General features: G+C 39.7%; 1 pseudogene; it reads left to right on the forward strand.

The window, feature by feature from the left end:
* Positions 1–22,313, forward strand: part of LOC122230446 — a 78,510-nt pseudogene that overhangs the window by 16,057 nt on the left and 40,140 nt on the right.

Consider the following 22,313-nt stretch of genomic DNA (forward strand, 5'->3'; position numbering starts at 1 on the left):
TTTTTTACAGATAGCTTCCAGGAGTACCAAAGGAAAGCAATGCCTTGATGAGAGGCTTACGTTATTTCACATATTGTATCAACAAGGTCTCACCTTTGTCAACTTCACTCCTCATAAATCAAAACAGAATGAGAGGGGCACTTGGGTGGCTGCGTCAGTTAAGTGTCCAACTCTTGATTTCAGCTCAGGTCATCCATATCTCACAGTTGGTGAGTTGGTGTCCTGTGTCAGACTTCTCTGTCGGGCTCTTTGCTGACAGCTCAGAGACTCTGTGGCATTTTCCCCTTTCCTTCTCTCTTTGCCCTCCCTTGTACATGCATGCTCTGTCGTTCTCTGAATAAACATATAAAAACAACAGAAATCCAGAATGAGATATGTTGACTTCATTAGAACAATGTTTTCTTCTGTTTGTTGGAGAATTGTCATGACACTGTAATTTGGTTAGAATAAGATAGTCTATTGCCATTAGTCAAAATTTTATCTTCATACGTATTCATATAGGGCAACTTGGGCTCCAGAAATTATAACTGCACAAAGATGTTTCACAATCACATACACAAAAATTGGTACAGTTGCTCTCTAGTGGTGGCACCTAATGCACTGTACAATGTGAAAAGTAGGAAGAAAGCTTTAACTTGGTAGACTCTTACCAAAGAACTTCTGTAGGTTAGTTTTGGAAGTTACAGGAAAGTCAAAGAACAGACAGCGTTTTGATCATTAAGGTGCTCATGACAGAATAGAGCTGTCCCTGTGGTTTTTGAAACAGAAAAGTTTCTGTCGTTTTTAAAAATAATTTTCTAAAGAATCATTTTTATTCATGTAGATTTGTTCACTTCACAAGTAACTCTTAAGTGCCTGTTAGCTACTGTTATCTGGTTGTAGAATACAAACATTAAAAAACCAGTCTCTGCACCCCAGTTTTTTGTTACCACTGCCATTTTTATTATTTACTCTAGTGCTTACTAGGTGCCAGAGTCTCGTAGAGCTTATAATTATCATTGTTATTTTGTATTGGCATTTGTTCCAGTTACCGTAAGTTCACGGTGAGGAATCCGTGTTTTCAGAGACTGGGTAGAATCTACCGTAAGCGTGCAGAGTGAGTAGTTCAGTTTGCCAGGTAGAGAGGCAGAAGGACAAACATTTGTATGTTTGAGACTATTTGTAAACTATCATGATTAAGTGTTTGGGGGAGTACACAACAGTGCAGAGGCAAAGGTTTACGAGTGAACTTAGCAGGATTTATGAGCAGTTGGGTTTTGTTGGTAGAAAACGTGTGCTATGGCCATGGTTGGGATTGAGGTGAATACATAGGTAAGACAAGCTTATGGAAGCTTGTTAGTGCTATAGAAAGGAGTAGATCTTACCCGATAGGCCTTGGGAAATTTCTTCGGTAGAATGCTTTTAGCGGCAAATAGGTGACTTCTAACAGTGACTAAAACAGTAGGAACCAGAAATATTTTGATGGTTCAGTGATGTCATCAGGGTCCCAGCCTTTCCTTGTCCAGTTTTGGAGTTGGTGGTATTTTTATTTCTCTTTTCCAGGGTGGCTAATTAGCAAGAGCTCCAGGTATCATATTCTCACATGGCAACATCCAGTGGGTGGGAAAGACTGCTTTTCTTTAGGTGTTTCTTTTCACTAGGAAGAAGCTTTTTGTAGACTTTTTCTAACATTTTAAAGACTAGGTTACATCACACACTCATTCAACTGGTCCCTGGTAAATCAGGTACTGTGATTAGCTTAGAATAATCCTTACTCTTTTTGAAGCCAGGGTGAGGCCACCTTCTTTGTGTATGGAGACAATAAATATCGAAATAAAGTTGTGATTCTCTAGCAAGAGTGAAGAATATGGAATGGTTCTTAGGGAGGGGGCCAGCAGTATTTGATGCAGGGATTTTGGAGAATTTGAAGCAGAAGACTAATAAGATTAGATTTGAGTTAAGACACTCTGGTTAATGCATAAAATACAGATTAGCAAGCCTTTTTCCTAAAGAGCCAGTGAATATTTTAGGTGATGTGGTCTCTCAGCTCTGCCCTTGTAGTGTGAAAGCAGCCATAGCAATATGTAAGTGAAGACATGGGACTTTGCCCCAATATAACATTATTTACAGAACAAAATGGCAGGTTGGATTTGGCCTGTGACCGTGGTTCGCTGAACCCTCGTATGGAGGATAGGTTATAGGAAAACACATAAAGAGACTGGGAGGAAAAGGAAGCTCTTGTTTTCTTAGCCTAGTATTAGTCCATTATGAAACTTTCAGCTGTGAAGATTGAAAACTTCAGAGGGTTCAATTTATTCCATTATTTTTCTTTTCTGGGCCTTGTGTCTTTCTCATTTGTTTTTCTCAATTTTTTTATTCGTTTAAGAAATAATAGTATTTGGTGGCTTTTTTTTCCCTGCGAAACTCATCAGTTAAGAACTCATGTTGGACTAAGGCAGCGGCAGCGGAAAAATAAAGCAGAGACCGAAACAATATAGATAATACGAATTTGTGATTCCTGAATATAAAAAGTTCGGGGGTTAGAGAGAACTCTCAGAAGATTCAGAGGTTTCCAGGTTGTGTGCAGGCATATAAATTGGACATGAAGAATGTGTACGACTTTATCATATGAACAAAAGAGAGCAGCAGGAATGAGGACACAAGTAATTATGACTTTTTTATTATTTTGGCAGTAACTACCTTTAATATATGAACTATATTTTTAATTTTCTAAGAAATTAGGGAAAAGAAACAAACAAAACAATATAATCAGTAGTATGTTTTTATACTGCGTCTGATCTGTTTTTTCTCGAAAAATCCCTGTTACTTCTTTTGATTCCTATATGCCAGAAAAATGAACTAAATCCTAGTTAGTTGGAAAAATTAACTGATTTTTCATATTTGAGAGGAACTTGTATATAGTAGAACATAGTGGTAACCACCAGGATTCTCTCTTTTTTTTTCTGAGTAAAATAGGATTGTTTTTTCACAATTTCTGACATCATGATTTCATCTATGCCTTTTAAACCTTTCTTCAAATGGATATATAGGAATGTAGGAATTTTCAAGGCAGAAACCAAGAAAAAGAGTTTCCAGGAAAGGTATTCTGTGACATAACCTTCTGACTGTAACCACGTGTAAGACATCAACCCAAATAATAAAAAATTCATAAAATGCATTTGTCCTAGAGGCACACCAACGACACCCAGAATTGATTATTCACTAGAAGATCTCACAGGACTCAGCCTATAGTTGTTGCCTATGTTTTGTTATGCGGACAGGCTAGAAAGGCCAATCAGCACAGAGAAAAGGTGCATGGGGTGAAGTCCAGAGGAGACCAATCACAGTCTTCCAGGAATCCTTTCTCTATGGAGTTAGCAGGATGTGCTTAATTCCTCCAGCATCAAGTTAGGACAGCAAAAGTGAAATATCTGCCAGTAAGAGGCTTATGGATACTCAGTGCCTGAGGTTCTCATCAAATGCTAATCACATAGGCATCTTCTTAGCATGTCCCAAAATTTCAGGTTTCCAAAAAGAAATCAAGTGTATGGCCTTAAGCACACTGATTTTACCAACACAGGCGCAGTGAGATTCTCTTACCCAGCTGGGGAATGGTAGAAACCTTCCTTAAATCCAAGATCCCAAGGAACATCACAGGGCCAGTCATTCAAGCACGATATTCTGAGGCTAGCCATTTTTGGCCTGCTTGATGAAACCTTTTCTGCATAGGAATTACAGCCCTCACTTAATTTTTGGCGGAGTCTTAAAATTTTATTTTAATAGAAAGTAATATGGTTAACATGGTACTGGTTTCAGTTTCATCATCCATATGAAGTAGGTATTTGTACAAAAAAACGGGCAATATTAGGTCATTATAATCTTTTTTTATGTGATTAAGCTTTCATTATGATTCTTAGATACAATGATAATGATTTTTTTTTTTTTTTTTTTTTTGGGACAGAGAGAGACAGAGCATGAACGGGGGAGGGGCAGAGAGAAAGGGAGACACAGAATCAGAAACAGGCTCCAGGCTCCGAGCCATCAGCCCAGAGCCTGACGTGGGGCTCGAACTCACGGACCGCGAGATCGTGACCTGGCTGAAGTCGGACGCTTAACCGACTGCGCCACCCAGGCGCCCCCTGATAATGATTTTTGATTTAAAATTAGAATCAAATCTCCTAATTATATGGAAAACCCAGGTTTGATTCATATAGTGCTGAATCCCTGTTTATAGTTATAAGATATTGGATCATATTCATCAATTGTTTCTTGCCTAAGTATATATATATAACTTCTGGATTTTTGTATTTTGCTTTATGTGTTTTCATATACTTCCATATGGGAGAGAACCCTATTGTGGTACTTTGATCTCTATCTTAATGTTCAAGGTGACTGTTTCATGCGTTAATATATGGTAAGAGTAGCTTCAATGGATACCGTGTTTGGTTTTTTACTTTGTTTTTTACAATTAATGAGCCTTATTTTTTCAGCAGTTTTAAGTTCACAGCAAAATATAATAGAAAATACAGAGATTCTCCATATACCATACCAGGCTCCCGTACATGTCTAGCATCCCCTGTTTTCAACATCTTGCAAGACAGTGGTCCATTTTTAGTAGTATTTTTTTCAGTTTCTTTGTTTAGTTTTGAGTGAGAGAGCATGTATGCGTGTGAGCAGCCAAGGGGCAGAGGGAGAAGGGAGAAAAAATCTTGTTCTGTCAGCACAGAGCCTGATGCAAGACTTTATCCCCTGAACTGAGATCACGACCTGACCTCAGATCCAGACATGGAGGCTGAACCAATTGAGCCACCCAGGCTCCCTGACAAGAGTGGTGCATTTTATATGGACACTAACTCATCAAATTCAGGCAAAGTCTCTAATTTGCATTATTGTTAAGCCTTGGTGTTATACGTTCTGAGTTTTAACAAATGTGTTATGATGTGAATCCACCTTTGTGGTATCGTGTGAAAGGGTTTCACTGCCTTAAAACTCCTCTGTGTTTGGGCGCCTGGGTGGCTCAGTCAATTAAGTGTCCGATGTCGGCTCAAGTCATGATCCATGGGTCAAAAGTTCGAGCCCCATGTCGGGCTATGTGTGAAAGATCAGAGCCTGGAGCCTGCTTCCAATTATATGTCTCCCTCTCTCTGACACTCCCCCTATTCATGCTCTGTCTCTCAAATAAATAAAGGTTAAAAAAAATTTTAAAAAGTCCTCAGTGGTGTGCCCCTTTTCCCCTACATTCACCCAAACACTTACCTCCATAGTCTTGCTCTTTCCAGAGTGTCATATAGTAAGAATTATACAGTGGATATCGTTGAATGTTTAGAAAATTAAAATTCCCCAGTAATTGAATGTAGGCATTCAAGATTTCTTTGCACTTTGATTTGTTTTGTTGCTCATCAGTAGAGGATCTGATGATCTCTGTCTTCCATGAAAAAAAGCATGATTTCTCTAGATGTGTGTCACCTAATGGGGAGGGTTGAGAAAAATGACATCATGAACCACTACATAGCACTCAAATTGGGATAATCCTCCTCTGTGATGTTCAGTGGGTCTAGATAGACTCTCTAGCAATAGAAATTAGAACTTTATCAATTGGAAGGCCAAATCCTTTCTACTTATCTTGCCTTTGGAAATAAGGCCAGAGAGCGTCTGTTTGCTATGGTTTGGCCATGCTGCAAAGTACCATAGCTATATAGAGCATATTTGTGAGGGTTTTTTTCATCCTAAAACTGAATATACTCTACTAAAGGACTGGGGAAGTTCTGCCGTGTAACAGCAAAATAAACAAACTCTCTTTTAACTTCTCTAGGAGTGGAAGTCCCGAAAAATCATGATAGTTTCAGTTTGACATTGTCAGTTTGTGATATTCTCCTAATGATAAAATTTTCCTCCAGTGTCATAGAGTCGGTCAGTGATGGTTATTGTAAACATCATTTCACCTGTAGGTGTCAAATTCCGATAAAACCCATTCTTGCTTTTGGTCAATGTAGAAGAGAAAGTAAGAATTCTTAGTGCTTTAAGCCTATCAATGGTATAATTACCATATAGTGTAGTGAAGTTTTCCAGGTGTGGTTCCAAAGCAATACTTTTTAACAAATCATAAGCCGTACACTTGTAATTTCCTGTATTTTCGATTGTTGATTAAACAAGTATTTTGCTTTTTTCTTTAGGAGCAGATAAGAATGCTTAGGAAGACTCTATAACCAGGTAGTATTTTTATGGATTTGTAAAAATGAAATTTATTGGGGCACCTGGGTGGCTCAGTCGGTTAACGATGTGACTCTTGATTTCAACTCAGTTTTGTGACTTCAAGCCTCTTGTCGGGTATTGCGCTGACAGCCTCCTTGGGATATCTTTCCCTCTTTCTGTGTGCACTCACACTCAAAGCATAAAGGAATGAAATGAAATGAAACGGAAAATCAAAGGAAAGGAAAGGAAATGAATGAACTGAAAATTATGTGTCTTCTAAGGGAAGGCAGAGAACAAAAGCAGTTTTTGAGTGTTCTACCCTGGATTAGACACAATATCATATGCTTAACATCTGTTCAGTTAAATAGTCATTGCATAGCTTTGCAAAGGTAGCTGTGTTATGTTAGCCTACTTTTTATTAGTTTGGCAACTGTGGTTCAGGGAGGTTGATTACTTGACCCATGATTCCATAGTTAATGGGTAGCTGAGGGGCTTTGCCTGTCAGCCTGTGTAGCTTCCACATCCATTCTCTGGTTCCTCAGCAGCACTGAGATGAAGATACAAATCCTAGGGCAGATCAACTCAGAGTGTCAAAGGTAATGATGTCGGAACTCTAATTTAGGGTTTTCTTAAGAACCCAGGTTAGTCCAAGCATTTGCCCTTATATATTTGACCACTAGTGCTAACAAAAGTAATTAGTGCAGTGGTAACTAGTCCCTTGTTTTTACCATCAGAGATTTTGGGGTGGATGTCAGCTATGGTCATGGTGTCACGGCTTTTACATTAGCAAGATCTCCTCAGGCAGCTCCTTAGATGTAGGGATATCCCCTCTTGAGACAGATGAGTTTTCTGTAAGGGAAGGTTATCTAGTTGTAGACCCTGTTACATTAAATTCTGCCTCTATTTCGAGGATATTGCTATATGATTCTCTGTTGCCTAAGTTCCCAGTCTGGTTTCCCTTTGGGCTAGTACACTTGTCTAGTTCTAGGAAGCTTTTTCTTTTTTTTTTTTTTGGAGATTTTTTTCCCATGAATTTTTTGTACTATTTTTGCCTTTTTGCTTTCCTTTCTGGTTTTCTTGGTATTTCTTTTTTTTTTCCAATAATTTTCCACTTCTGCCAGCTAAGGACTCTACGTTTTTCCAGAGGCCCAATCAAAAGAACTTAGAGTCTCAAGATTTAGGTAACCTCACAGATTAGTTCCTCAAAATACCCTGTGGTAGGTCAACCTATGTTTAACCTCCTTGCCCAATGGTTGTTTCCATGGAGAATTTGAAACTCAAAAGAGATTGAAGTGATCTATTTGGATATAAGTGACAGAAATGAGATCAAAATTATAGTTTTCTTTCTTTCCTTTGTTCCTTGTTTTTTGTCTTCATCTTGCAGGCAACTGTTTAAATAATAGAAAGCTGGAGAATGGGTCTAATGAATACAGTGAAGGAGGGTAAGAATCGAATTAGCAGAAGAGACCAGGGTTCAAGAACAACAATGAGTTGGATAAGTATAAGGGTTTTAGCAAAGATGTCAGACTATGGGGGTTTATGCCAAGTGAGGTAAATGTGAAGGACAAGAATGAAGGACCCAGGATTAGGGGAGTTGTTTAGAAAGGCATATTCAAATAGAGAGTTCAAGAGGGTCCTAACCAGGTTTCTGCTTTTGTGTGTGTTGGTTTCATTGAAGGTGCGAGCATACTTCAGATTTTCTGATGAGAGAGATTAAAAATCATTTGAGCTGCTGTGAAGAGTCTGTTTACAGCAAGTAGAAATATATCATCTACTTCCACCCCAACTGAGGGAGGATGGCTTAGATCCTCTGAAGGAATTGGGGCTGGGGGGGTGGAGATTCCAAACAGCATAGATGTATGGCCCAAGGCAAGCTGTCTCCTCACTCCACCACTTTTCCTAAATCTGTGATGCCCTTCCCATGTACTTGTAGGGCTCGGCAGTGGTAGGACTGACTTGTCAAATCAGTAAGGGAGCTTCATCTGGATAGGTGATAACATGCTTATGTTGAGGTGACTGTGTGGATGACTGAGACTCCCAATTAGCTTGTTCTCCAGGAGCAGGACATGGCTCCTACCCTCGGTCATTTGAGCCCATCCTTGTAGGAGTCTGTGCCTTCATAGGCTAAAGATTGAAAGGTTGGGGAATGCCACAGAACCGTGCCGAAGAGTGATGTAAGAGTGGGAGTTCATAGGGAAGAAATTATTCAGGCAGTGTATAGAGAAATAGCGGCACAACTACCAGGACCATTTTGGATCCTTGGGTAGTTGAAAATCCCTGAAGGTTTTGAAGGTCTTGCTAGTTATTATGGACCTAAATAAGGCAAGGCCAGTGTAGGAACAAAGTTGGCCTTTGGAACTTTTCTTCTTTTAATCTCTAGTTAGCACTTCCACTCATAACATAGAGACCTAAATTTTGATATATTTACTTAAACTGAGGTCTACCTGACACACAATGTAATATGTGATGCAACAACTCTAGATGGTCCACCATCCTCGCCAGAAGCGTAGCTCCCATCTGTTAATGTATGATGCTATCACGATACCACTGACTAGATTCCCTATGCTGTACCTTTGAGCCTTGTGATTTATTCATCCTATAACTGGAACCCTGAACTTCCCTCTCCCTTTCACCCATTTTGTCCATCCCCCCACTTGCCCTCCTTTCTGGCAAGAGTCAATTCTCTGCATTTATGGGTCTGTTTCTGCTTTTTCTCTGTTTGTTCATTTATTCCCCTTTTTATATTCTACACAGAAGTGAAATCATATAGGATTTGTCTTTCTCTGACTTATTTCACTTAGCTTCATACCATCTAGGTGTATCCATGATGTTTCCAGATGGCAAGATCTCATTCTGTTTTATAGCTGCGTAATATTCCATTGTGTGTGTGCGTGTGTCTGCATCTGTGTGTATGTGTTTGTGTGTTTGTGGTCTGTTCATGCATTGTGGACACTTGGGTTGCTTTCATATCTTGTCTATTGTAAATAATGCTATAATAAACATAGGGGTGCATTTATCTTTTCAAATTAGTATTTCCATTTCCCTAGGGTAAATAAATAGTAGTGGAATCACTGGATCCTATGGTATTTGTATTTTTAATTTGTTGAAGCCCTTCCATACTGGCTTTCACTGTGGTGATACCAATTTACATCCCATGACCGGTGCACAAAGGTTGTTTTTTTCTCCACACCCTGAGCAACCCTTGTTGTTTCCTGTGTGTTGAAACAGAGCCATTCTGACAGAGGTGAGGTGAGAGGTCATTGTGGTAACGTTTATACATTTAATTTTCAACAATTTCAGAGAATTCCCTGCCTGTCACCCTTGGTTATGGAAACTCAGACGGGGTCTTTCCTGGAGATTTCACAGGTTAGGAGAGGTGGAGGCAAAATAGAGAACTGAAAGCTTTTTTAAAACATTGTCCAAATTTTGAAAGACCTGTACTCTGGAAACCTTAAAACCCTGATGAAAGAAAATGAAGGTGACGGAAAGAAAGAGAAAAACATCCGATGCTCACGGGAAGAATACATATTTTTAAAGTGTCTACACTACCCAAAGCAATCTAAAGATGTAATGGGATCCCTGTCAACATACCAACAGCATTTGTCACAGAGCTAAACAATCCTAAACGTTGTATAGAACCACAAAAGACCTTGAATGGCCAAAGCAATATTGCAAAAGAGGAAAACTGGAGGTATCGCAGTCTCAGATTTCAAGTTGTATTCCAAAGCTGTAGTAATCCAAACAGTATGGTGGGTACTGGCGTAAAAAATAGCCACATAGCTCAGTGGAATAGAACCGAAAACCCAGAAATAAATCCACCACTGTATGGTCAGTTCATCTTCCACAAACAGGAAAGATTATCCAGTGGGGAAAGGAAGTCTCTTCACCAAATGGTGTTCGGAAAACTTGACAAACCACTTGCAAAAGAATGAACCTGGACCAATTTCTGTACCCTACACACAAACTCAAAATGAATTAAAGACCTAAGTGTGAGACCTGAAACCATAAAAAATCTTTGAAGAGAGCACAGGCCATTTCTCTGACTTTGGCTGTAGCAACATTTACTAGTTATGTCTCCTGAGCCAAGGGAAATAAAGCAAGAATAAAGTATGGGGACTCTATCAACTTACAAAGCTTTTGCACAGTGAAGGAAAAACCGTCAAAACGAAAACGCAACATCTGGGATGGGAGAACATATTTGCAAAGGTTTTGCAAATCCAGTAAAGGGTTAGTATCCACAATGTATAAAAAATTGATACAAGTCAACATCCCTCCAAAAAAAGCCCAATTTAGAAATCAGCAGTAGACATAACCAGATATTTTTCCAAAGACAACATACAGATGTTCAACAGACACATGAAAAGATGCTCCCCAAAACTACAACGAGATACCACATCACACCTGTCAGAGTGTCTACACTCCAAGACACAAGAAGCAAGTGTTTGCGAGGATGTGGAGACAAAGAAACCTCTTGCACTTTTGGTGGAAATGCAAATGGGTGCAGCTCCTGTGGAAAACAGTATGGAGGTTCTTCAAAAAATTAAAAACAGAACTCTCCTATGATCCAGTTATTGCACTACTGGATACTACCAAAGAGAATACAAAAACAAGAATTCCACGGGACACACACACCCTTGTGTTTATTGCAGCATTATTTTCAATAGCCAGCTCAAGCCTCCATTGACATTGAGAGAACGAAGAAGAAGCCCTGTATGTGTGTGGATATGTATATCCATACACACACAAAAAAACATATTACTCCGCCATAAAACAATGAAATCTTGCCATTTGCAATCACCTGGATGGAGCCTGAGAGTAGTATGGTAAGCAAGGTCAGGGAAGACAAATACCATATGATTTTACTCATGTAGTACTTAGGAAACAACAAATTAGCAAAGATGAAAAAAAAGGGGAGACAAACCAAGAAATAGGCTTTTCACTGCAGAGAAGAAACAGAGGGTGGCAGAGAAGAGGTGATTGGTGGGAGGGGTGAAAGAGATGATGGGGATGGAGTTCCCTTGTCATGATGAGCACGGGGTCAGTATGTAGTTGGTGAATCACTATATTAATAAAAAAAATAACCCTGGATGTTACTATTACTGGAATTAAAATAAAACTTAATGAAAACACCAGAGGCCACCTTTTAATTATACCAAGAAACTTTGTTTAATAAACAGCTGAACTTTCACTTAATTTTTGAAATTTTGTTTTTAAATAAATGAACATGTTTTTGTTGTATATTTTTGCTCTAAATGCTTTCTGACAAAACTTGTCCTGATGATTCATGGTGTACATCAGCTAGCCAAGACTTAGATTTTGGTACCAAGGTAAAGTACCCTCTTGTGAAACTCACTTTCCTATGCTGAATTTAGTTTTCTCCCTTTTTTACTCGGAAAATATGAGAGTAGCCTGTGTATCATCATTTTATGTGTGTAATGGAAAGTTAAAAAAAAACCACTCTACAGATATATGACGCGATGAAAGTTTTTTTTGTTTTGTTTTGTTTTCTTTTACTTTGGTAAATCCTAGAGGTAGAGGCTGATAAAAGAATGGGCTGGAAAATATTTAATGACCCTCAAATTCTATTGGGAAAAGCTTTCCCATAATGGAGGAAATATGACATTTGGTTAAGGATAAGGATTCTTACTGTGATAGTAACATGACTGATAATAGTCATGCCTAAATGAAATCTTTTCGGGTCCTAGTATCTATTGTAGGTTGCCCCCCGTCCCGGGCATGTTTTATTTTGGTGAGATACAGGATTTTCCTTTGGCTCTATCTTTTGTTCTACATTTAGACAAAAATAACATTAGAAAATGTAGACATTTAGATGTTTACATTATTTCTCAACAATTACCTTACAAAGGTGTTCCCTTGTTTTGAAATAACTCCATGAAGAGTAAGTTAAAATTGTGCATCTCCCCGAAGAATACATATTTTGCTGAAATGAGTAGTTTTATGAGGAGGGGTTTTCATAGCCAAGTTGTCAAATTTCTAATTTCAGAAATCTTTCTTATTCTAGTTTTGAAAACTATCTCCTCTTTGTCCTTGTGTCAGATTCTAAAATTTAAAGTTTCAGACATCTGATATTTATTTCAATATTCATTTCAAAGCCCCTAAATCATTATAAGCTCCTGGAGGTGAGTAATCACACTTGTTTGACTCCTGGAGCTCCTAGAATAAAGTCTTGCTTGGAAAAAGCAATGTCATAGTTGTTGAATGTGAATAAACGAGTAGGGAAATGGAATTCCATAGAATGGAATTTGAAAAGTAACAAAGTACGCATGATATATCACAAATATGTGAATTTGAAAAGCAAGGCTTCAGTTTTTATTCCGTTTTAGTGTTTAGCATGTATACACGCAAATGAATTCTATTGAGGAAATCAGGAGTTACATAAGAAAGAAGGTTACAGTATATTTTTAGTATTCTCCCATTTTGAGCTTAGAATTGCAGAGAAAAAGTCCTCAGCCTTTGTTTTTTTAACCCCTTCAGTGTCCCATTACATAAAACCTTTGAAGGTCCCTATTTATTCCTAGAATTCTCATTCCCAATTCTTTCTCCATAGTGAAAGATGATGTGTAAGGAACCTCTCTTTTTCTTTTTTTTGTTAGTCTAGTAATAATTTATAGCTTTTCGGAAGTGATAGGTGCCATTAATTGAACAGTTTATTTTATAGTGAAAAAAATTAAATTCTTTATTTCAGTATTTATAACAAGATAACTGTAGAGTGATAAAAGTCAGTATTATTAGGGATAAACTCCGGATCAAGGCCTCTGTTTTATGTATAAATTATATATATCTTTAAAAGGTTTAAAAGAGACTATTGTTCATTGTATATTCCCAGTAATACTTATGAACCTGCTGAAAAGTGTGTTTTGTTTCCATTTACCTTACTTGGCTCACATTTCCCATTTTCTTCCTTGTCTTAAGCTCATGCTTGATTGGTCATGTCTTATTTTTTTTCCTATTTCCTCTTCTCCCCCCATGATTTTAAGGTATTTTTGATGTTTTAAAGTTTATTTCTTTTGGAGTATGAGAGAAAGACACAGTGCAAGCGGGGTATGGGCAGAGACAGAGGGAGACACAGAATCCAAAGCAGGCCCCAGGCTCCGAGCTGTCAACACAGAGCTCATGTGGGGCTCAAACCCACAAACCTAGAGATCATGACTCATGAGCTAAAGGCGGATGCTGAACTGACTGTGCCACCTACGTGTTCCCCGCACCATGCTCTTTTTTAATGGTTTACCCCTACTTTAATTTTTCCTTGCAGAAACCATTCCTTTAGTATCTGTTCTTTTAGTTCATCACTTTCTGTCAGCTCCACTGTCAACATATTTGTTATGGAATTCTACTGTCTGTGTGTGGTTTTCATCCAGGACTCATTGCCCCACAAGGTTTATTCTTTTTTGTCTTTCCTGGAAGAACCTGAGAGAAACTTTTTTGTAATGTTTGTATTTCTCTTGGAAAGGGAGGGAGAGAGAAAGAATGAGCAAGTGCTCATTGTGATCTGAAAATATGCAAGATATGATCTCTGTCGTTTTTTATTCATGGAGGGCAGTATTGTGACCCAGGATGTCACTTGGAGACATTGGAGAATGTTCTATGTACACTTAAGAAGAATGTGCGTTCTACTGCTGTTGGATGAAAAGATCTTAATATATCGGTGTTGATATCCATGTATATAAATGTATATATTAGGCCAATATATATCTATGTATATCTGAATACATCTGGTCCAATGACACATTGGATCTGTGTGTCCTTACTGATATTCTGCCTTGATGATCCGCCTATTGCCATGAGTGGAGTCTTAAAGTTGTCTACAATCATGGTATTTGTATGTATACATTTAATCATGTTTGTGAGTAATCGATTCATATGTGTGCGCGTTTCACTTTGGGGCCATAAACATTTGCAATTGTTAGCTCCTTTTGATGGATAGACCCCTTAATTATGATCCAATGCCCTTCTGAATCTGTTACTACAGTTTCTGGTTTAAAATCTAGTCTTTCTGGTGGAAGTGTGACAACTCCAGGTTTCTTTTGACTTCTAGTAGCTTGATAGGTGGTTCCCCATACCTTCACTTTGAACCTGGAGGTGTCCTGGGGTCTAAAATCAGTGTCTTGTTGACAAAATATAGATGGATCTTGTTCTTTGGTTTTGTTTTGTGTTTTATCCATTCTGATTCCCTGTGTCTTTTGGTTGGGGCATTGAGTCCATTCACATTCAGAGTGATTAGTTAAAGATATGGATTTAGTGTCATTGTGTTATCTGAAGGTTTCATGCTTTTGGTGAGGTCTCTGGTCCTTTGTAGTCTCTGCTGCTTTCCACTCATAGAGTCGCACCTTAGGATCTCCTGCAGGACTGGTTTAGTGTTCATGAACTCCATTAGGTTTTGTTTGGGAAAGCCTTTCTCTCTCTATTCTAAATGACAGGCTTGCTGGGGAAAGGATCTTTTGCTGCATATATTCCCATTCAGCACATTGACTGTTTTCTACCCCTCTCTTCTGCCCTGCCAATTTTCTTTGGACTGGTCTGCTGCTACCCTTGTCTTCCCTTGCAGATTAAGACCTGTTTGTCCCTACATGCTTTCAGAATTCTTTGTTTATCTTTGTATTTTTTCCGGTTTCGCTTGGTATGGACCTGGTTTTGTTGATTTGGAAGGGAATTCTCTGCCGCCAGGACTTGGATGCCTGTTTCCTTCCCCAGATGAGGGAATCTCTCAACTATAAGCTGTTGGTATAAAATTTCTGTCCCTTTCTCTCTTCTTCTGAGTCTCCTATGATGTGGCCATTATTTCATCTCACCGAATCACTTAGGTCTCTAGTACCTGCCTCGTGGTCTAGTATTTTCCTTTCTTTCCTTTCTCTGGTTAATCTTTGTCCACATTGTCTCTTTTGTTTCACCGATTCTGACTGCTGCTTCTCCCTTCCTTGCTGACACCGCATCTAATTTATTTTGTATCTCGTTTACATTTTATTTTCAGGCTTCATGGTGACGAATCCTTATGTCCTTGATCTCTGAAGCAGTAGATTGCTGTCTTCTATGCTTGGTTTCGAGTGCAACTATGCGTCTTATGCGTATTATTCCAAAAACATGCTCAGATATATTGTTTCTGTCTCTTTTGAGCACTTCTCTGGCTGTCCTTCCTGGAATTTTTTTGAGAATTCCTCAATTTCATCGTTTTGGCTAGATTCCTGTCCTTTTTGTGTTTTAATAGCTTGTTCTGTGTCCCACACCTGCGAGTACTACTATAAAAAAAAAGGTCCTACACGGTCCAGGGCCTGGCCGTTAAACCAAAGTTTTTGGAGTGTGTTGTGTGCACTCTTTTGGTGCGTCTTTGGCTGCTTTTCTCGCTACTTGGATTGGTGGTTTTGGCCTTCCACTAAGTGTGCTTTGATTTGTTTGTTGAAGTAATCTTGGAAAATAGAAGAGAGTGGTGAAGAATCAGCCCAAAGAGAGAAATGACAAGAGTGGAAAAAAGATCAGGCAGTGACTCAAAGGAGCTATAGGGCTTAATCCAGAAAGAAAAGGAAGAAAATGAAGAAGGAGATCTGGAAAAGCATAGAAAAAAGTTCTATCAAACAATCAGAACAGAGGAACAAAGGAAAAAAAATATATATATAATTAACTTTGACTCAAAGTCAATTTGATACTAGTAGGGTGAATTCAAAGGGAGAAGAGGAAATAGAGTAGAAAGAGAAAAAAGGGAAAAGAGAAGAAAAGGAAAGCAAAGGTAAGAAAAGATGGGGGCCTGGGTGGCTCAGTTGGTGAAGCGTCCGACTCTTGAATTTGGCTCAGGTCATGTTGCTGTTGATGGATTCGACACCCTCATCAGGTTCTGCAGTGAGAGCATGGAACCTGCTTGGAATCTCTCTCTCTCCCTCTCTCTTCACCTCTTCTGCTTGATCACTCACTCTCAAAATAAAGAAATAAACATTAAAAAAGAAAAGATAAAAAAAAATAATACAAATGAAAACAAACTAAAATAGAAAATCAGAGGATTGTTGTCTACTGGTGTCTGGTACTGGTGTCTGTCCCGGTCTAGAGGAGGGGCTGTCCTGTCTCATCAATGTCAGTCTCACTCCCATAGAGAAGCAGTTACCAGGCACAGAGAGGCAGGGTTTGGTATAATGGGCCTGCCTCCACAGAGTCTCACTGTCCATTCCCTGAAGCCGCACGACGTTGGTCATGGGGAGAAAAATGGTGATACCCCAATCTTTCCTGCCCACACGAGGTGTCTCAAAACTCACTGTTTAGGTCGTCCTCACTGAATAGCCTGGAGGGCCGGCTTGCCTTGGTGCACAGTCCCCTGTGTTCCCTGAGCCTTGAGCTGGGTTTCAAAACCCTGTAGCATCCCGCTTTGCTCGGACCTGGTAGTAGAGTTGCACCACTCTGCCCAGTGAACAGAGGGCTTCTGGCTCGTGCCTGCAGGGTCTTTTCCCTTGGGCAGGGCAATACTTCCCCTTTCCACCATACTCAAGGTGTTCTCTCCCAGGGTAGCTCTGAGATTGCTACCAAGCCTAGGGGCGGCTCCCTCCCCACCAGTCATGGGAGGTGGCAGCTCTTTTCTAGAGAAAGTCTGGCAACCTTGAAAATTCTGTTTTTTAGCTTCCAAGGCTGTTTTGCAAAGTAGAAACTGGCTCTCTGGACCTCTCTTTGGTCTGTGGTCCGGACAGGTTTTCTCTTATCCAAATAAACTTCCCACAGCCTCTCTCTCTCTCATTTCTCCACCAAAATGCTTCCCCCACTCTATGTGCAGACCATTTTATTTCTCCCAATTCGCATACACACCCTTCCGTCCCGCCAAGCTGTCTCTTTGCACCTGTGAAGATATTTCTGTCCCTCTGCGGCCTGTATTTCTGGTATTCCAAATGTTGTGACCTCAATACTGCTGTGTTTGAGGGACAAGGGAAATTCTGATCCCGCTCCACTGCCATCTTTTCTCTTCCCACCTCCTTTACTTTCCTTTTCACAGTTTCACAGTTCTGTGTAGGTTTGCATTATTATCAGTTTAATATGTTTCATAGAGTGTTACAATGGGCTTTTCAGGGGCGCCTGGGTGGCGCAGTCGGTTAAGCGTCCGACTTCAGCCAGGTCACGATCTCGCGGTCCGTGAGTTCGAGCCCCGCGTCAGGCTCTGGGCTGATGGCTCGGAGCCTGTTTCCGATTCTGTGTCTCCCTCTCTCTCTGCCCCTCCCCCGTTCATGCTCTGTCTCTCTCTGTCCCAACAATAAATAAAAAACGTTGAAAAAAAAAATTAAAAAAAAAAAAACAATGGGCTTTTCATACTTGAACTGTATTGATCTGAATTTTCTGACTTTTTTTCAAATTTTATTCATTTATTAATTGGAGAGAGAGACAGAGAAAGCACACGTGGGGAGGGGCAGAGAGACAAAAAGTGAGAGAGAAAATCCCAAACAGACCCTGTACTTTGCAGAACGAGAAGGGGGGCTTGAACCCATGAACGATCATGACCCAACCCAAAATCAAGAGTCAGGTGCTAACTGACTGAGGCATTCAGTACTTCATATGCTCTATTTCTGAAAATCACTCTGTACCTTAGGACTATCCTTTGGTTGGTAGGTTCGTTGGTTATTTATTTATTTACTTAGTATTTATTTACTATTGAGAGAGAAAGAGACGGAATGCAAGTGGGTTAGGGGCAGAGAGGGAGACACAGAATCCAAAACAACCCCCTGGCTCCAAGCCTTCAGCACAGAGCCCGACGCCGGGCTCCAACCCACAACCTGTGAGATCATGACCCAAGCCAGCGGAAGTTGGACGCTCAACTGACTGAGCCACCCAGGCGCCCAGGGTTATTCATAATCCCAGGTTTCATACGGGCCACCTTCTGGATCATCTGCAAGTCCCTTTGTTCTGTAATTGTCATACTTTTCCCACAGAAAATAGAGCATATGAAGTTCTCTACTGCTTGCAGTGTTTGATACTCCAAGTAAACTGTAAAAATTCTGATCTGTGCACACTAAAACGACCATATACACTATTAGGAAACAGAATTACCCTTTTCAGGTCCTGGACGTAGTCATTTTTGTTGAAACAGACTCCCGTCCTTTCTCTTATACAAGTTCTGATGGAAGTGAACATTCAGGTATACAGCTGGTTCCAGCTGAGAGATTATGCAGGTTTGAGAACTTGTGTTCACGTTACTCCAAGAGCGGAATCAAGCATCATGAAATTTTCTCCAAAAATGTCAATCTGTGTAGGTTCAGTAATCTCCACTTCCTCAGATCACAAAAGATATCAAAATACTTTGAAGACTCTAAACTTCTTAACATTCTCTTTGTCCTTTCTTCCTTTAATACTAAATGTCTAAATCTCCTTACCAGCGAATGGTCTCTGGCTCATTTCTAACTCCTTGTCATGCAACCAAAACATACATTTGTAAATTATAGTGGTGGAGAGTAACAAATATTCAGAGTAAAATAAACAACCAGAGGAAAATCGAGAACATACTGTCCAATACCACCATGGGACAAGTGGTTCTCCTGGAGTCCTTCTCAGCGTGGGTGTGGTGCACTTGATCTGCGCCAAGCTTCAGGGCCAGGTGGAAACTGCCGGTAAACACAATAGGAAGGATTTCTGGCTGCCATCAGCCCAGAATAGGATGTGGGGAGAGGGGAAGGATGGGGACATCCCATGAAAGAGACTGCTGGCATATGAAGTCTCCGGCAGGACTAGGGTGAAAAGAGCCTGAATAACTGCGGCTTAAGTGAGAGAAACGGTCGCAAGAAGCTGGGAAGCGAAGTCGGAAGAAGGGTGATGATGTAGGTAGTGAGAAAAAGATGGGGAGCTAGAACACACAACTCTTGGCAGGGGAGGAGAGGAAGGGAGGGGAGACAGGTGCACAGGCATTGGGCTCTCCCTTCCAGAAGGGCCCATGACTCTGTCACCGCCGCCGCCTCGGGCTCCAGCAGAGCCCGGGGCCCAGCCCAGGCCCACCTCAGTCTAGGCCTCCTACAGCTATCTACAGCTACTCCCCCATCTTCAATTCCCGGCAGGGGGCAGACCACGCCCCCACCCGTCCAAGTGCCTGCTGTGCGCTGTGAACAAAGAACCTGCTCTCCAGTCACTGCCAGGGTTGGTCGGGGCATGGCGGGGCGCTCGAGAAGCTGGGGGAGGAGAAACAAAGGCAGCAAGAATCACTGCACTTCCCTCTTCTTTTTTAATGTATACATTCAGTGCTATCAGTCTTCATGTGAGTGCTACTAAAGCAGGACTCTACAAATTCTATGTTTTCATTTTCATTCTGTTCAGAATCCTTTCTAATTTTTTTTTATTACTTCTTTGACCTAGGGGATATTTCGATGTGTTCTGTAGTTCACAAATAGAGTATTTTCCAGAGATAATTTTGTACTTGATTTCTGATTTGATTGCTTTGTGGTCAGGGAACACACTATTATGACTTCAGGCCTCTTGACTTCTTCCTTTTATTAAGATTTATTTTTGACCCAAGACCTACTCTTTTGGTAAGTGTTCCATAGATCCTTGAGAATAGTGGCAGCCAATTCTACTATGCCCTTGATGTTGAGCGTGTTGAAATATCAGACTATAATTGTGAATTTGCTATTTCTCTTTTCAGTTCTATCAATTTTTGCTTCGTTTACTCTGAAGCTATTAACAGATACATGAACATTTAAGATTGCTCTTAATTGACTCTTTTATGATTATACAATGACCTGTTGTTTATTGCTGGTAATAATTTTTGCTTGAAACTGTTTTGTCTGGTATTCATATAGCCACTCTAGCTCAGCCTTCTTTGGTCAAGTGTTAGTGTGGTATATCATATTTCTGTCTTTTGAATAAATTTCTGTCTTGACATTTAAAGTGCATTTTGTATAGGTGGCATATAGTTGAGTCTTACTTTTTTATCCATTCTGACAGTCTGCATTTTAGTTGAGGCTTTTAGACCGTTTTCATTTACTGTGATTTTTGAGACCGTTGATTGTAATCTGTCATCATGCTGTTTGATTTGCATTTGCCCTATCTGCTCCTTGTTCCCGTTCTCTTCTTTTTCCGCTTTCTTTTAATCAAGTAATTTTTATGATTCAGTTTTATCCATGTATTTATTTACTCATGTATTCATTTATTCATGTATTCATTTATTCACTTATTTATTTAGGCTTCCTAGCTAGAACTTTTCAGTTTTGCTGCTTTAATGGTTGGTTTAGGGTTTGTAGTCTATGGCTTCAGAATCACAGTCTCCCTTCCAGTAATGATATACCACATCGTATATAGTTTAGGCAAATTACAAGAGTTGACTTCCAATTCTCTTTCCTAAACATATCCTTCCTGGATCAGTGGGAATATAGTTTTCATGAAGTTTAGGAAGATTTGGGCCATTTTTTTTTTCCTGTCCCTTTCCCCTACCTCTTTGGGCAATTGTATATTTCCCAGTTAAAGTTTTCTCCCAGGTTTCCAATGTTAAACTTCAGTTTTGTTAAACTTTTGTTTTGTGATGTCTAATATGTGTTTATTCCTACGCATCGTATTGTTCATGGCTAACATAATTTACATCTCTGTAAGTGCTATTTGGTTTTTAAAACAATAGCTTCTATGCCTCTAGTTATCTTTTCATGCTTTGTTTGGAGATATAGTTAAGTTACTTACAAACAGTTGGATCCTTTAGTCTTGCTCTTACGAATTATTGGCTGAATCCAGAGTGGTGATCAGACTAAGGCAAATTTTGAGTTTTTCTATCTTAGCTAATGTGAATAGATACTGTCCCTCGTGCTGTGGGAGCACCAGGCAGTGTTTCCTCTACTCTTTTCAGATTTTTTTTCCCTTGATGACTTCCTTCCATGTATGCACTGGTTGTTACTCTGCTGAATAGCCAAAGGGGACCCTGTGCAGATGCCCAGGGTTCTTTCTGTGTCCTGCTTTCTCCTCTCCTGGATGCTGACCTGTCGTCTCTATCTGTCTTGACTTCACCACACTCTCAGTTTTGCCACGACACAGGAGTATGGTGAAATCTACTTAAATAATTTATGTCTCCTGTGTCGTAGCCTGAAAACTCTCTCAAGGCAGTGAGTTTGGGCATACGTGTTAAGCTAACGTGTTTTGTTTTCAGGGATCATTGTCTTTCATTGCCTGAAGTTCTGCGTCTTGAAAATCATGTTAAAATTGTATTTTTTCTGTTCTGTTTTTGCTTGTTTCAGGAAGATCAATCAGTACGTGTTACCCCATCTTGTCAAGAAGCAGATTACAGTGGAACTTCAGCACATGCTTTAGACTGTCAAGAGTGCTTGTCTTCCTCCTTTGCTTAATTGCCTCCTGCTCATCCTTCATTCCTCAGTGTAGTTATCTTTTCTTCAGGGATATCTATCTTCCTTGGGCCCAATCTAGATCAAGTTACGATCACAGAACTCTGTCTTCTAATAGGAACTATCTGAATTTAGAATTACCATTTGAGTTGTCTTTCTCCTTCACTAGACTTTAAGCTAATCGAGAGCCGAGGGTCTATTGTATCTGTAGAGCTGAGTATAACATCTTCCATTGAAGGTATATATTCAATGTATGAATGAGTGAAATGAAGTTGCACAGGCCTGTGTATGCAAAAAGTACTCATGTATTTTATTTCTGTTTCTTCTCTGATGCAGATTATGCTGGCTTCTTGAAAATCCAAGATATTCGTGTTTCCTATGAGAAATTAAGGAAACTTAACAAAAATCACTGTAAACTTATGGGAAAAATGACAAAAATGGACAAAATGGATAGCGCACTACAAAACGAGCTACGAGAAGCCAAAGACATGATATCACTAGAGCATCAAAAAGTGGAATGGGAACGTGAATTCTGCAGTTTTAGGTATAGCATCTTGGCTTTAAGGAAATGTTTCAACTGTTTCTTTTATACTACAGATGTGTAGGGGCAGTTTTGTAATTGCTGACTTACCTTATGGGATTTTCCTGGAAAGTATTCTTGTTTAGTGTCGTGAGGTGCGCGATCTTGGAAATAACACAGCAAGTTCTTAACAGTGAATACTTATAATAATTTAATGTGTATTCCAAATCAAAATTTTAATGGCCATATAAAAGTCCACCATAGTCCAAGAAACATTATTTAAGAGATTGAATTCTGCTTGTTTTTCATCTTTCAGTATTATTTAATCCTGGCAG

The sequence above is a fragment of the Panthera tigris genome, chromosome F2 (genome assembly GCF_018350195.1).
Source record: "Panthera tigris isolate Pti1 chromosome F2, P.tigris_Pti1_mat1.1, whole genome shotgun sequence".
Classification (NCBI taxonomy): domain Eukaryota; kingdom Metazoa; phylum Chordata; class Mammalia; order Carnivora; family Felidae; genus Panthera; species Panthera tigris.